Source organism: Ursus americanus, chromosome 24 (assembly GCF_024610735.1).
Source record: "Ursus americanus isolate L20-20 chromosome 24, mUrsAme1.1.p, whole genome shotgun sequence".
NCBI classification, from domain to species: domain Eukaryota; kingdom Metazoa; phylum Chordata; class Mammalia; order Carnivora; family Ursidae; genus Ursus; species Ursus americanus.
The window spans coordinates 45,027,041-45,044,129 of NC_142150.1; positions in this window are offsets into that span (position 1 = coordinate 45,027,041).

Below are 17,089 nucleotides of genomic sequence, written 5' to 3' on the forward strand. Positions count from 1 at the left end.
AATGCCCCTTCTGCCCCCAGGAGCACCCAGCCCGGCCCTCACCCCCATCTCGGACTGCCAGCCCCCGGGACTGGGACAGAGTGCACGCTTGCTGTTTTGAGCCTCTCGGCGTATGGCAATTTCTTACCGCAGCCACAGGACGCGAGCAGAAGGGGCAAAGGCCACGGGCTCACCACTGCTGGGAGTGCATCCCCATCTTTCCGGGCCCTTCTCATGTTCAAGCCTCGGCTGAGATGTGGCCCCAGCCCAGAGAGGGCTTTGCAAAGTCGTCCCTATCAATCCCTTCATTCTGCCGTATTTCTCTTCCCGTCACCTGTTACTATACACCGTTGGAATGAACATGCCCCTTTCTCATTCAGTTGAACATTTTCTTTTAACTTTGCCTGAAGATTGCAGCTCCGCCCACACGAGGCTCCGCAGGGAGCCCCAAACACATGCATTCCGGGTTGGGGGTGGCGTCCCTCCCTCCCGCCCTCCCTTCCTTCCTTCCTCTTTCCTTTGCATTTATCCTGTTCTACTCTTCTCCGTGAGCTGTTCCTCCCCCGCCAGTGGCTAAGCCACGCCATCCTAAGTCCCAGAGTAGCTCAGGTGGACAGCTTTTCTTAAGAAAAAGACACCCAGCTCCATGTGGTGATGTCCCAGCAGCGAGGCCACATAGAGCTGGAAGGAACAGAACATGCCATGTTTACACACTTCCCGTTAAAAGTCCTTCCTTTAGTGGGAAATCACCCTGGCTGGCTTCCAAGCTGTCTAACAAAAAGTGGGGAGAAACACGCCCCGATGACCTCACGGGGTTGTGATTGGCTGTTCTCACAGACACGACATCAGGCATGGGGCCAGACCCTGGTTCTTCTCTCAAGGAGTTCCCAGCTTATAGCAGAAACACACTCATTCTGTTTTTTTAAACACTTTAACTCATGGTGATAAGGACTATAAATAGGAGGCAACATTGTGAGTTGGCTTTGAAGACCTGGCCAGATTCCTGACAGGGGAGCAGATAAGCCAAAGCCCGGAGTCTGGGGTGGGCAGGGAAGTCCTTGGAGAAGGACGTGAAAGGCATGTTCCAGATGGTCTTGCGTGCCTTCAATTCCTCACGCTCCCACCACTATTATATCTGTGGGGCTCGTTGAGACATTAATACCAGCCACTCACTCCATGGAGAGCACTTGCCCATGCAGGACACAGGTCTAAGTGAGCTCACATAAGCCTGTAGCACCCCTGTGGGGTTGGAGATCACCACTCTCAACTTTTTGATGAGGAGTCGGGCACAGGAGGAGTGATTCAAGATCTCCAGCTCCTGAGAGCTGCAGAGAAACTCAATCCCAGGCAGCTTGAATCCCTCTCCCATCTCTCCATCTGGGCGGTAAATTGCAAAAAGTCATCAATTCTTTGCAGCTTCTCTTGTTACAAAGGTGAGTCTATTTTCCCATCTTCAATCTGGGCTGAATTTGTGACTCCTGTGACCAGCAGCATGTGACGGAGGCAGGTGGCATCCACCAACAACTGTGACCCCCTCTTGCTGTCCTAAGACTACCATGTGCAAGAGACCGAAGCAGCCAGCCTACCACCAACCCCCTGCCAGACTTGGGCAGGTGCCATCTTCAATCACCCGGCCATAGGTGAGCCACTAGGAGGCCCCCAATGCACCGGAGAGGCCAGCCCAGAACACACACCCAGCCGACCCACAGACTAATGAATAATAATGAGCCAGTTGTTGCCATAAGCCACCAAGTCTTGGCACACTTGTTATGCAGCAACAGCTGACTGATACACTCTGCTACATTGCCTCTGTATTCTAAATAAATGGTCCTTCCCACACCCTCTGTGACCTGCTGTCGACTGGCTCAAAGTCATCTGCTCACCAATACACAGCACATGGAGAACACAGAGAAGCCAGGGATAGTATCAGAGGTCACATGGTGCTGGTCTAAACCAGGGGGTGGCAAACTACAGCCCGTGAGCTGAATCTGGCCCACTGACTGTTTTGTAAATAAAGTTTTATTGGCACACAGCCATGCCCGTTAGCTTACATACCACCTGTGGCTACTCTAGGGGCCACCACAGTAAAGCTAAGTAATTGAGATCAGGTGGCCACAAAGCCTAAAATATTTACTATGTGACCACGTATAGAAAAAGTTTGACAACCCCTAGTCAAGACTTAATTCCCTCAACACTGTGACAGTAGTTCTCACCGTGTGGCCCCCAGACAAGCAGAATTCACTTCACTCATTAGAAATGCAGTCCTCGGTCTACCCCACATCTATGGAGTCAGAAATGCTGGGGGTGGGGGCCAGCCAGCGATCTCGTTGTAAAGACCCTCCGGGTGATTCTGGCGCGCACTGCTACAAGACAAGACACCAAAGCATGGCCATCTTTGATTCGGGAAGTGGGGTGGGATTGTGGATCCCCAGCCTAAAAAGCATTTTCTTCTATTCTCACGCCCAGCCTCCTGGGAAGCAGTAATTGCCTTGCAGCCTTATCTCCCTAATTTAATCTGCCCTCAGCAAGACTCGGGACTAGCTTGGAGTCACCCAGCAAAACCCTGCAGCCCCCGGGAGCCTGACCCAGCAGAGGTGTCATGGGAGCGACTTAGCAACTGTGGAGAATAAAGCCAAACCTTCCCCGGACCCCTCCGGAATGAACGGGCCATTGACCAAAGGCATTCAAGATGCTGGGGTGCTTTCGTGGTACAAAATCAGAACAAAAACAAGCCTGCATATTTCAGTTACGAAGTCTGCATCAAATAACCAACCTACCTGGGTTTGCCTAGGTTTTCCCAGTTTTCACGTCGAAAGAACTGAAAACCCCTGGGTCCGGGGCAGGCTGGGATGGTTGGTGCCCCTCTGGCTGAGAAAGCCGCACACGTGCAGGGAGTTCGTGGCCGGCCCCTGCCCTGAGCACGGACTAACGCTGAGCCAGCGCTGGGGGCGTGGAGCGGAGGGCGGGCTCGGGGGCCGAGCTTAGGGTCCCACAGGTACGAAGGCAGTTACCAGCCAGTGTGGGGAAGCAGGTGGGCTTCCCACCAGTCGGGGGCCCGGCACATCTGAGCCCGCCAGTGCGTGGGCATCGCGCCAGATCAAGTACGCCTGGGGGGGTGGTCTTCGGCTCTACGCCACTGCGTTCCTGGGCCCCACCTCCATCATCACGGCTGTCGGATGTCACGTCTCCCATCCGAACCATGAAGCCTGACTCCCATGCGGGGCTCGATCCCACAGCCCGGAGATCAGACCTGAACTGAAACCAGGTGTCGGATGTTCAACCGATGGAGCCAGCCAGGCACCCCTGTGGTTAGTTTTTAACCCCTGTATTTAGTGTTCCATATGCCTCCGCAGGGTGATACGCTCATCTGAGCCAAGGCATGTGTTTGAATGACAACAGACGGCTGACAAGCTCCCCTATGAGGAGAAGGATGCCCCCTTTATCTGGAGGACCTCAGGGGGTATGCAGGTTGCGGCCAGAGCTGAATTTAGGGGAGACCCAGGTGAGGCTCAGCCCCACCATGTGCCCCTCCCGCACGCATCCTCTCCCCTACGCAAATGTTGGTCAATTATTTAAATAACGTGGCCTGAAGGGTCATTGGCTTGTTCCCCTAGGATATTGAACTTCTCGGTCTAGTCCGAGGACCTCATGCTGACATTTAACATGAGGTGTTCAGGGGCGCCTGGGTGGCTCAGTCCGTGAAGCACCTGCCTTCCGCTCAGGTCGTGATACCAGGGTTATGGGATCGAGTCCTGTGTCAGGCTCCCTGCTTGGCAAGGTGTCTACGTCTCCCTCTCCCTCTGCCCCTCCCCACCACTTGTGCTCGCTCTCTCTCAAATAAATAAATAAAATCTTTAAAAAATTGAAAAATAGCATTTTCAGGAGAAATGTATGTCAGCCCCACAGCCTTCCAGGGAGCGTGGTGTCAGAAGAAAGCTTCTGGCTTGATCTCAGCCCCCCAGGGTCCCAGGTGCTGCGTCCCAGAGCATACACAACCCGCTGGGGACGGGGCACATCTTCGGGACTCTAGATTTTACCCTTCATTTCTCCGTTTCTTCTGTTTCTTCATTTCTTCGTGCCAAGCAGCCCGATTTCCCGTGCGCCCTGGGTGTCCCCGGGTGGCTGCTCACCGGACCACAGTTTCACGAGCTGGCTCTCAAGTCCAAGATCCAGAAAGTGTTATAACAGTTCACAGTGCTCGCCCTTCTGAAGCAAAGTTCGTATTTTCAGCCTTTCGATGTAGCCTTGAAATAATACAAAGTCACTTGATGAATATTTTTTTTTCAAATAACATCTTGTTTTATTAAGATAGAAGTGCTTTCAAATATGTGTATGGACACATAAGCAAGTTCCATATACTTAAGTGTAAGAAAGAACACTTTATAGACACCGTCCTTCAACTAACATCTTCTTTCATGAGGATAGAAGCATTTTCTTTCTTTCTTTTGATTTAAATTCAATTAGCCAACATATAGTACGTCGTTGGTTTTTGATGTAGAGTTCAACGATTCATTAGTTGTGTGTAACATCCACTGCTCATCACATCCCGTACAAATGTTTTTGAATTTGTCTTAAGTACTGTGGTAAAAGGGAGAGGCAGTTTTAATACAGTTGTATTTAACAAAAAGATCAGTTCTGGCTCCTGAAGGAGTGCAAGGACGTGGTCTCTGTTCCATAGAAGCAATGAGGCCGTGTAGTGCGGGGTCCACACGCTATGGCCCACGGGCCAAATCTGGCCCACGCTCTGTTTCAGTCAATAAAGTTTTATTGGGACACAGCCATGCCCACTTGACCTATTGCCTGTGGTTGCTTTCTCACGACAGCAGAGCTGGGTAGTTGACAGAGACTCTATGACTCTCGGAGCCTAAAGGATTTTCTAGCTGACCTTTTCAGAATAAGTTCTCCTGCTCCTGGCTGAGTGGGTCAACAGAGACACCTGTAACAGTGAGCTATGGTCAGCCTGGAAGGAAGCTTCCCGTGTGGATGCCGCTGTCCATCGAGCCATTCATTCGAAAAGTTGCTGCAGACCTACTACGTGCCGGACGTTATTTCCAGGCAGGAAAGATTCCCGGTATTTTCAAATTTGGAGAGCCGAGAGTCATACCAGTTATCAGCATTTTCCACCCAAAGCAGCTCGTCGCTCACTGTTTCAGGGTGTCAACCCCTGAGCCCAGGGTCCAGACCGAAGGATCCCCCCAGGGCACAGACGCCCCCCTCTCTGCTGGTCTGAAATTTATCACGGGCCCCACCTCCACTGCCACAGGTATGTCCAAATGATGTAGGAGAAATTCATCTTCTGTCCAGCGTGCCAATGGTGAGGTTTCAGTTCTGGCCTGCCCAGTGCCCCATAGGAGGGCAGAGGGGAGCCCATATTGGCAAAATCCGCCCCACCAAGGGCTTACACCTGAAGGGCTCTCCTCGCCTTCAGAAGGCTGCCCAGCCCGCAATCCTGCCACAAATGCAAACGCTTGTGAATTTCAAATGTGTCTTCCGGAGGACATTTCAACGTAGCTTCATCTCCCAGGGGCCACTGCACTGTGAGCGGAGCCGTGTCTGTCACTGAAACTTGGCGTCTGCGCGGACTTGTCGGTCCGTGTGTCATGTTGACAGAAGCCCAGGTCACTTTCCCAAGTGTCCTCCTGGAGCCCCTGACTCTGGGACCTCGGCGTGTGCACACACCCACAGAAATTTCCAATCCCAGATGACTTTAGAATGAATGGGGTCACGGAGTTACAGAGGTCACTTGGTTCAATTCCCCACCTGGAAAGACGTTTTTTTGGGGGGTTTTTTGTGTGTGTTTTTTTAAGCGGGCTCCACACCCAATGCGGAGCCCAATGTGGGGCTTGAATTCACAACCCTGAGCTCAAGACCTGAGCTGACGGAGCCCCCCCAGGTGCCCCAAGAAGTCTTTTTTAAAAGCTGGAGGAAGAGGGCAGAGAGAAACATCAGGAGAAAACACAAAACCGTTCATTTTCAAACAAGAGAAATAAAACTCCGACAGTGCACATAGCTTGGGATTCTCCAAACCCTGGAGCGACTGTCCTCCCTCTTACCTTTGCGTTCCCTGGGAAGAGGTGTGGTGTCTGTGGGCCCGAGTCTCATGGGGTTTTGTGTTTGTTCAACAACTGTTGGTCCCGCTCAGTGACATTTTTCTCTTCCTATGTAAAAATGAAGAAGTCCAGGAAACCGTAATTAAGCAGTGAAAGCATCTCGGCCACACCAGAGCTGCTCAAAGACCTACATAAAAGTCACCACCATGGCCCCCACCACTGGCCTCCTTGCCTCCCCTTCACTGGAGAACAGGTGTTCCACCCAACCGGCCTCCCCAGTCACATCCGAGATCACACCAGTAGCAAACATACTAGTGCCTCTCGGGGAAGTTATGCACCTGCCTGCCTTCCTAGCCAAGGACGCCGGTGTCAGGGAGGCTTGTGCTGGCGGCCGGGCCCTCATGACACACCACAATGGTACTGTGCTGTAATGCGCTGCTCGCCTCAGGCCCTGTCCCTGGACAGCAGTCCCAGCCTGACACGGCCCCGCGTGCCCTTTCCCTGAGTCCTCTCCTGGTTGCTCTGCCACTGGTGGCCTCCATGGAGCCATCCTGCCGCAGGACAGCAGGAACCCCAGTCCCCAGCCTGACTCCTAGCGGCCTCCGCCTGGGATGGAGAACCCTGGGAGCTGGACGAGAGCCTGACTGCTGGGCAGAGCGGCCCTCGGCCCCGGGCAGGGGAAGGTGACACGCTGGAGGAGGGCCCAGTGTCCTGGCCTGGACAAGCCAAGGACAGGAGAGGCTCTAAGCTCCGCGGGTACCTGGATGGAAAGGACAATGCAGCCCAGGTGTAGACGGGAGCAGGCATGGCCCTGCGTGGAGATGCCGCACACATCCCATGCTAGCCGTGGGGCTGAACAAACATGGTGGCTGGGACTCCTAGACTCCGCACGTACTTAGAGGCACGGTGACATTGCTTCCGCCCGTCGGCACGTGGGCACGGGACAGTGGGGTGAGCAGCTCAACAGCCTTGCTTCTGTGCGTGGAGGACCCTGTTGCTATGTCCACAAACACCCCAGAATGGCCCCCTGGATGCCAACTCCCATCACCGGGACCCAGAACCCAACTGGAGAAATCCCCTTTACCTTCTGATTTGCCGCTTTCAGCACTGAGGGCCAGGAAAGAGAATTCCATGCATACGAAAAGATAAAGGCTCTCCACAAGAGCCTGGGAGGGGAGAGAACTCACGGCTGGCGGTTAAGCACAGGGGTTCTGGCGCGGGAGGCGTGGCCCCTAATCTCTCTCCACGGCCTGGAGAAAAGCACTGAGATGCAGAGCAGCGTTTCCTCCCATGTGAGAGGCAGGAACGCCGGGCACCAGGCGGCTCTCCTGGGCTTGGGGTGAGGACCGCGTGACGCACCGCACGGAAAGGACTTGGAGGAGGGCCTGCCCCGCGGCCAGTGCGCGGTCAGTGGTGCTCACCATTAGTGCCCTGGGCTGCCCTTCCGTCCGTCTGCGCCGGGGCCTCTGCCCCACTGTCGGCTCCCTCTGCACCCAGAGGGTCTCACAGGAAGCGGCTGCGGCCACTGCCGCCTGCCCGGCTCTTCTCCAGGGGGTTCCAGCACACAGCTCCCCCCTCCTTGGCTGGCCCACGCGGAGGTGCGCCTGGTTTTTCCCCTTTCTTCGTGAGAAGATACAACGTACATACAATAAAGTGCATTCGCTTTGAGGGTGCTGGACCGTGAGTTCCATGCTCGCCCGCACCTGTGCGATTGGACCGAGACAGTCTTCCCAGTCCCCAGAAGGTGCTGCCCCGTCCCCTTCCATGTCGAGCACCCCGCCGCCCGGCCCTGGAGGTCACCGCTCTCCCGTGGCCAGCAGTAAGTGTTGCCTGTCCTCGGAGTCCGTACAGGGGACTCGTACGATGTACGCCCCAGAGTCCGGCTTCCTGTGCGGTGAGCATCCTCACGTCCAGGCGGCCGTGTGGGTGTGCGTCTTCTCTCCACCGCTGTGCACCTTCTGCCGCCTGACTGCGCCTCAGCACATCCCTTCTCCTGTTGACAGACCCCTGGGTGTTTCCAGTTCTATGTCTCCTGTTCATGAACAGGGCGGCTGTGAACACTCTGGTGTGTGTGTTTTGGGAACGTAAACATTCTGTCCTGGGAGAGCAGTCTGGAGCAGGAATGCACGCATGGCTCCTGGGGCACACATACGCTTGGATCTGAGACACACTGTCGGACGCTTTCCCCATGGGCTGGACCCCCTGCACCCCATCCCACAAGAGGACATGCCCACTGCTCCCCACGTGCACCAGGGCTCAGTCTCTCAGCCCCTGGAACCCTTGCTTCTGGAGGAGGGGACCTGGCTCACAGGAGTTGTATTTGCATTTTTCTGATGACTAATGATGTTGGGCACATTCCAATAGGTCCACTGATCCCCCTGTTCGAGTCCCCTTGGTCATCCACTTTCTCGATGGTTTGTGAACCCTCACATGTGCTCTCGTTGCAAATGCCCTCTCCCCTCTCCCCTCTCCCCTTTCCATGCTCGCGGTTCCCTGGCATAGGAAGAAATTCTTAATTTACTTGAAGTGCGATTTCTTTTTTTTCTTTGCGCGGAGAGCTTTCTTTACCGTTTAAGAATTCTTCACCTAACCAAGATCATTCTGTTACTTTTTTTAAAGGATTTTATTGGTTTTTCATTTTACATCTCAATTTTTCATATCGTGTGAGTGGGAGTCAGGATTCATTTTTCCCATTCGGGTTTTCATATGACCCAAAGGCTTGTAATTATTACTTTATTTATTTGAAAATTTTTTATTGAAAAAGACCTTTCCCGTCTCGATCAGTTTATCACCTTCCAGTCAACCTGGACATGATCAATGCCTTCGGTGTTTAGCTTCTCTCTTTCTCTCAGAAATACTTTGTACTATGGAGTCTGGGAAACAAACTGAGGGCTTCAGGGGGCGGGGAGAAACAGGATAGGCTGGTGATGGGTAGTAAGGAGGGCACGTATTGCATGGTGCACTGGGTGTTATATGCAAGTAATGAATCATGGAACTTTACAGCAAAAACTAGGGATGTACTGTATGGTGACTAACATAATATAATAAAAATATTATTAAAAAAAGAAATATTTTGTAGTTTTCGTATACAGAAAGTCTTGTGTGTTCTTAATCAAACTTTATTCTAAGCGTTTTGTGGTTTTAGATACTTTGCTAATTGGTATCAAAATTGTTTATTTTCCCTTTTTTTGGCTAGGATCCAAATGCAATAGGTTTTTGCATACGGACCTGGTAACTGCAACCTCGCTGAGCACACGTAATAGTTCTCGTAGCTGTGTCGCGGATTCTGTTGGATTTTCTATGCACACGGTTGTGTCGTGGGGGCCCCAAGATCACCCTCAGCTTCCAGGACTCACCGGGAGGACTCACGGGGATCTGCATATTAACAGTCGATGGATACAAACCAAAATCAGCAAAAGAAGAGACACGTGGAGTGTGGGGAGACCAGGGGAGACCAGACGTGAGCTCCCTCCCAGTAGCACAAGCTGGACAAGCTGACCCCTGCCAGGACCAAGTCGCGGACACTATGAAGGCTGCCACCCAGGGAAGCTCACCAGGGACTCCGTGTCCCGCGTTTTTGTGGAAGGCGGGTCACAGACACAGCCTCTGCTAGGCATGTGCTAGAGTCCCGGACTTCTAGAAGGAAGAGGGTTCAGCAAAACCCCTATTTAATTGTACCAACTCTTATCAGAGCACTGGGAGCCCTGACCAGAGCTAAGTCCCAGACGCCACTCTGGGGCCATCCCTGCAGCAGGCTTTCCAGAGGGAGCCGTCTGGGTTGCTATGGTAACTTCTGTGCAGAATCTTATGAGTTGTGCTAGTTTACTTTTTCCAATCTCTATGTCCTTTTATTTATCTTTTCTTGCCTTATTTTAATCTCTGGGATCTCTAGGCTAATAATAAAGAGAAGAAGTGACTGTGGCCATTCTGAGCTTGTCCTGATCTTATGGGAAAGGATTCAGTATCACACCATTAAACCTGATGCTGACTGTCGGTTCTTCCTCGATGTCTTCTTTTTTTTTTTTTTAAAGATTTTATTTATTTGACAGAGATAGAGACAGCCAGCGAGAGAGGGAACACAAGCAGGGGGAGTGGGAGAGGAAGAAGCAGGCTCATAGCGGAGGAGCCTGATGTGGGGCTCGATCCCACAACGCCGGGATCACGCCCTGAGCTGAAGGCAGACGCTTAACCGCTGTGCCACCCAGGCACCCCCTTCCTCGATGTCTTCTATCTCTTCCCCAGTTTGCCAAGACTTTTGGTCACGAACTGGTGTCTCACATTGTCTCATTTCCCCCCTCTGTATATTGATACGATCAAATGCTTTTTCTTCTTTATCCTGTTAATGTGATGGATTACATTGCTTGGTTTTCGAACGTTTAAACAATTTTGCAGACCTGGGACAAACCCGGCTTTGTCACAATGCCTTAGCCTCTGGGAGCGTTGCTGGGCTGGATTCACTAACCTCATGCCAAGGATACACTGCATCAGACGCTGGATTGTAATTTTCTTTGGTGCTGTTGTCACATCCCTGTCAGGTTTTCTTCTGAGGAAAAAGCTCTGGAAATGAGTGAGTTGTAAAGCGTTCTCTCAGCCCCTGTGGTATGAGAGATTTTGTGCCATGAAGTTTTTATTCCTTTAAAATTTTTGGTAGAATTTGCCAGTCTGGGTCTGCTGTTTTCTTTGTCAGAGTATTTTTGAATTAAGAATCCAATTTCTTTAACAGATAGAGAAGCTACTCAAGTTTTTGGTGTTTCTTGTGTCCACTTTGGTAAATTATGTTTCTCAAAGAGCACACGCTTTTCCTCTGAGTCACCAGCATCGCTGGCAGTGAGCGGGGGCACCTGTCCGTCCTTTCTCTCGGGGACTTCTGTCCTCTGGGCGCCACCCAGTGTCAAAACCACTGACTTGACATGTTGTCCAGTTCCTTTTCGTTGTTCCAACTCAATCAGAACTTACTTTTGCTTTGCTTTTCCTGACCCAAGGAGAACTTCTCCAGAGGCAGAACACCCTTCTGGAAGCAAGGGGAGCACTCTGGGGCTCCCCGTGTCGGGAGTCCTGCACCTTGCAGACCTGCCCTCCTCAGAGGGTGCTTGCGACCCAGGGTGCGCAGCTTTTGCGTCAAACCCCCACCCCCTCGCACTCAGTCCACGTGCTCCTTTATCCCCTGTGCGTGCGGGCTGCCAGGCTGCTGGCCATGACATTTCTCGTTTGCCATGACAACGTGGAGCTCGTGGAAAAGGAGTTTCATCCCCTGAGCTGCCACCGGCTGCCAGGCACCCCTCGGCTTGACTGGGGGGGGGGGCGGGACGGGGTCTCTCTGGCTCGCTGTCCTGATTCCTTGCCGTGTGGACTCTGGTAGCCGGTCACAAAACATTCTGCAGCCCGTCGAGTCGGTGCCCAGGACTGAGCTGGTGCTTGGCCTCTGTCAGCTCACTGGGGTCAGGTGTGCGCCCCTCCCCTGGGGGGACGGAGAGTGTGGGGGGCCTCTCTCAAGGCCTGAGGTCGGGGCTGGGAGAGCCCTGGGAAGGTACATCCAAAGTGGGTCCTCACTTGGAAGAACAGGTCTTTCATTGTCCAGAGCTACGCTCCGCCTGAGCCCGTGTCCCTCCCCTGGGGAGAGGCCTGGAAGCCTCAGAGCCTGAGGGCCAGGCGGCCCCGGAATCCAGTAACAGGCTTCTGCTGGGGCGGGGGCGGGGGGGGCTGAGAGCTGTGCTGTCAGGGACTCCTCTCCGTGGGGTGACTCCGACCGGGTGTCTCCGCTCGGCCCTCTGGCCTGTTCTGGGGAGACCAGGAGTTTCTGCACTCAGTGAAACCTGTGTGCCTGCTCTCGGGTCTTCCTGAACCCACACCCCTACCCCCCCGTGTCTCCTCTCGCTCTCTGGGGTCCACCCAAGCTTCCCACTCTAGACCCCCTGCGAAGCTTGCAAACCCACCGCAGCGCCACTGGCCTCCCATGCCCCAAGCAGCCCCCAGTGCGTGGAAACCCCGGTCAGCATTGTTGACATGGGGTGTTTCCAAAGCCCGAGCCATCAGGGCCTTGGACACTAAGCTTTGCCGGAGAGGATCCAGTCACAGAATCCCTGCCACGTCGATCTGATCCTGGCTACGTTGTTCCCGGTGCTCCAGTGGGCCTTTCCTTCAGACCTGGGCATGGGAGGGGAGGCGGGAGGCATTGCAGCTCCGGGTCCCTGTCTTTTCCCTGACCCTGCATCACAGACACAACTGTGGACTTGGCAGTGAGGCTGTGGAGCGGGAGTCGGGACGAAAACAGCTGTTTCCCCCTGAGTCTTGGAGGGAGGGCAGCAAAGGTGATGTCAGGAGCCCTGTGCTATTTCTTCCCCGCCCAGGGGCAGCGAGCTGCTGCACTGGGGGCCACGACCCTCTGCGCCTCAGGGCACACAGGGATGTCATGCGCAGGGGAGCCCAGGACCACTGACAGAACGGCGCCCTGCCCGTGCACACGGCGGCAAGTTCAAGGCTGTGCAGCAGACGGAAAAGACTGGGGACAGCTTGGTGCAAATCCACAGGAGGCTCCAAAAAAGAATACAGCAATTAACTGATGAGGAATGACAGGACGTGTGTGCAAGAGAGCAAGGACGGTGCAGGACAGAGTGTTGGTAAGCTACCGTGTGTGTTTCCAGAAAACAGACCCAACGCCTGTGCTCGAACACATCCAGAACACCCCCGGGAGGGCCACCCAGGAGAGGGGCGCTAGGTGGCTGGGGCCAGGGGTGCCATGGGACATATTACCTGCTTTTTAAATTCGCTTTTTCTTTTGAGATAATTGCACATCTGCGTACAATTTTAAGAAATCACACAGAAGGACGCTGTGCCCTTGAGTCCATTTCTCTCATGGAAACACCTTGCAAGCCAGGACTTGACATCGACACAGCCCACCAGTCCTGCCAGATTCCCCCGGTGCGTGCGTGCGTGCGCATGTGGGGTTCTCTGGGATTGTGTTACGGTGCACACTCACATGTCCACCCCCACAGCCCAGCTGCAGAACCCTTGCGATCTCCTCCAACCCGAACCCCTTCCAGAGACCCCACCTCCATGTGCCATTCCAGTGAGCGTCAGGGTTTCAACAGAGGGATTTGGGGCGACACAGACCTTCGGTCCTTGGCACTGGAGTATGGACAGACCCGTTAGCTTAACCATTTGCTGCAGACAGACTTCTGAGTTATTGCTGATGTTTGACAATGAATAAAGGTGTTGGGAACCTTCATGTACAAGTTTTTATGCAAACGTACGTTTTTATTTCCCCGGGATAAATGTCCAAGCATGCAAAGTACTGAGCGTACTGCCTATTTGAAAACATTAATAATGGAAAAGAGCGCTGTGCAGAAGACAGACAAGGTGCTCCCACGCGTCCTGCCTGGAGGAGGGACTCGGTGGTGGGAGGGGGGAGGCTGGGGGGTTGCAACACCGCCTCCTGTCCCTCCAGGCCCAGCCCGCCTCCCCCAGAGATTCTTTCACACACAGTATCATGAAGATCTCGCACCCTGATGTATGTTCCAGGGTTGGCACTGCGGCTCCCCACACAATCACCTCGCTGTGTCTTCATCATCAGGCTGGAGGGCTGCGGCCCACGCTCGCCCGCAAGTCACTGCGGCCTCCCACGTTCATACTTCACCGGCCAACTGCTCGTCCCCGGGCCACATCCTTACCTCTGGCTCATCGAGGAACGCGCTTTCAAAACTACGTAGCTGTCCGGCCGGAGCTCCCAGCAGTGATGAACCTGGACCCCAATGCAAAGGACTCGGTCAGTGGAGGGTGACAAGGCTCGCACTCTTGCGTCGTGGCAGAACTCTCCCGCCAGCTAGATCCCCCTCCACCGGCGGGTCTTTCCTCTGCATGGGCCTGCACATGTCCTGCTGCTCACGTCGTGTGTAGCCCCCTCCCACACTGACTGTGTAACCAGCAGGAGGTCCAGGAACGATGGAGCAGGGCTCCCGAGGCCAGACATTAAGGACCTTACGTCTCACCACGTCTCACCACGTCTCACCGTGGGGAGGCCGGCCGCCGTGCCGTGAGGACGCTCCCACAGCCCCGCAGAGCGGTCCGTGTGGCAGGTAACTGAGGCCTCCCGCCGCCAGCACAGCTCTGCAGACCCAAGGAACGGCCTCGGGAGCAAAGGCTGCGGCCCCACATAACGCGGCCCGAGCTGCAACCTCAGGGGAGAGCCAGGACCCCTGGCCGGGCTGCCTCTGTGAGATCATGTGTAATGTCGGGGCAAGCCGAGCAGCTGGGGGGAACTTGCACCCCAGCGGTAGCTAATTCAGCACCCTGCCCTTCTGGGATGACTTTCTGACCCACAGGTGGGCTGCCATCCATCGCGTGGGAAGCACGTGGGAGAGCTTTCCATCTGGCCCACCCCGGTGTCATGATGCAGCCTTCTCGGTTATTTCAGGGTCCCCTGAGCGCTCCGGAGAGTGATGGCTAAGGGCACAGATCTTGGCTCCCAGCACTGCAGCTAATGAGCCTGGAGCCTCGGGCACATCCCACTATTGATCTGTGCCTCAGTGACTCCCCTTCTAAAGCAGGGGTGGTAAGGACAGTGCTGACCACTGGGATTGCTGGGAGGGTCTGCTGGCGCATGTCACGTCCTTGCAACGGTGCCCACACAGGCTGGGAGCGCATGAGTAGTGGCTGGCGTGTGGTAGCCCGGGTCCTGGGGCTGGGGACACACCAGAGAACCCAGGCATTAGACGTTCACCGTCCCCGAGTTTGTGCCCTGGGGTGTGTGCGGGGCTGATAAACAACGTAAGCTGGTGATCGATATTCTGTAACTGGAATGTCAGTTCCACAGAGAAATATAAGGCAGGGAGCCCCTGCGAAGGGGACGTTCTGGCAAAGTCTCGAAGGCCCTTGAGGGAGCCATAGGGGTGTTGGGGGAGGGGGCTCCCGGCGGGGCACAGCCCATGCACAGGTCCGGGCCTTGGAAGAGCAGGGAGGCCGTCAGTGTGGCCGTTGCTGAGTCAGTGCGACCCCTTCCAACAACCTTGGCTGTTATTCTGAGTGGCTGTGGCCTGATCTGATTCTGTTGTGACAGGACGAGTCTGGCTGTCATGCTAAGAACACACTGGGTGGCTGGCGGGCCTCTGGCGGAGGGAGAACAGCTGGGGCTACAGCCACGGCGGTGGTGCGAGGTGCTCAGACCCCCCGGATGGACGCAGTTTGCAGGCACAAAGGACTTTCTTCTGACTGCGTGTGGAGAAGGGAGGCAGGGACAATTCCGTGTTTGGGTCCAGGGAACTCAAGTACAGACTTGCCATCACCTGAGGGCAAATTCCGTGGAGACATGAGGAGCTGCTGACATGTGGGGTGGGAGACACCTTCTGGACGCCCAAATGAGGTACAGAGGACACATCTGGACACATGGACAGGGTTCAGGCCAGAGAGGTGTCGGGAGAGGGGCCCCTGGAGTTGCCCGTGTTTGGGATGTATTTAAAACCTTGAGACAGGTGAGGTCACCTGGTGAGGTGCCTGTCACCACGAGCCCTTCGTGGACAGACTGACTTCGGGCAAACCTCCAACCCCGCCCACGTTCTGAGGTGACGGGGAGCTGCCTGATGTGTGCAGGGCTCTCTGTGGGTCACAGGTGACTCGCCAGATGGGGGACACCGAGTTTCTGGGAGCCACACCCACCCCTCCCTGTCTCTCAGTCAGGGTCTTCCCATGCAACACCCAGGACACGCTTTTCAAACACTCCGTCATAGATTTGAAGACTGGAGTTTGGTGAGGGGCAGAGAGTTCTGTGAGGTGAGAACAGCCTGCCCGTCCCTAGAAGGTCAGTGCGCAGAGTGGACTCACTTCTTAATTTTGTGTGTAATGCTCTACTCAACGATACTGCGTCGTGGGCTGGCCTTTCTCCTCCTGACCTCCGTCCAACAGAACCGTCTTGCAGACAAGAAAGGGAGATGGGAGAAACAGACGAACCCACACCTGGGTCTCTGTCCCTCCCGGAGAGGCTTCCTCCCCGCGCACAGCGGCCCTGAAGCCAACCCCCCCCCCCCCCCCCCGCGGCTGGTGGCACGTCTCCGGGGCGGAAACCAGCCCCCCTCCCCGAAGCCCCGCTCCTCTCTGTCCCAGCCACACGCAGCGTTCCTAATCTGTGCTGCAACCCCGCTGAGCGCTTCCTGAGAACTTACACTGAACACAGATAGAAACCGATGCGGAGACGAATCCAGTGCCCCACCACGCAGCTCGGAGCCGCGTCGGCACGCGGATGCTCCTGTCTTTCCTGCAAGCCCTTCATCAAAAAGTCTCATTCATCGTACTTGTAAGTTCCAGGCTGAGTGGGAAGGCGGTGGAGGAGGGAGACGCCGAGCTCACCTCCTCCCACGGACGCACCAGGGCTGCAGCAACCTGCACGCGGAGAGCTCGGCTCTCCGGGAGGGACCCCACGGCCGGCAGGGCGGCTCGGCCACAGCGAAGGAAATGCAGAGGAAGCCACTTCCAGAAGCGTAGCGGGGGCAGGCCCAGGCTCTTAGGAACCAAACCCTCAGCAACGGGACCGCGTGTGGGGGAGGTCTCAGCATGGAGATCCTCCCTCGAAGGGTTCAAGCCCCACTCTGGGCACTGTCTGGGGATCTGCACGGAGAAGATGAGCCCCCACAATGTCTGGCTTTGAAGATCAGCGGGACTTCCCGCTGGGGGAGCCGGAGGGCTCCGGGAATGTAAGACCCCAGCCCAACAAGGGCCAGCATGCTATGTCCCTCGGTCCAAGACCCAGCACAGAGACAGAGGGCTGAAGAGCACGTGGGCCGCTGGTAAAGGGCATCTGTTTACTGAGTCATTTTTGGACATGCGCTGGAGACGCAGGGATCTGCGGGAACTTTCTCCAGGAGCAGAAGGGCGGTGGGCAGCATTTTCTCGTCCACCTTCAGCACAGCGGACGCCGGCAGGGGCAGCTCTGACCCTGTCCACCGCCCTTGCTAGCACTGCTCGCCCTGCCCTGGTGTCCCCCTGCAGACCTCTCCCGTCCAACCTGCCCACCCCAGCAGACACCCCTACAAGGCAGCTCTGGCCCCTGGGATGAGGGGGCCGCCCTGCCCACC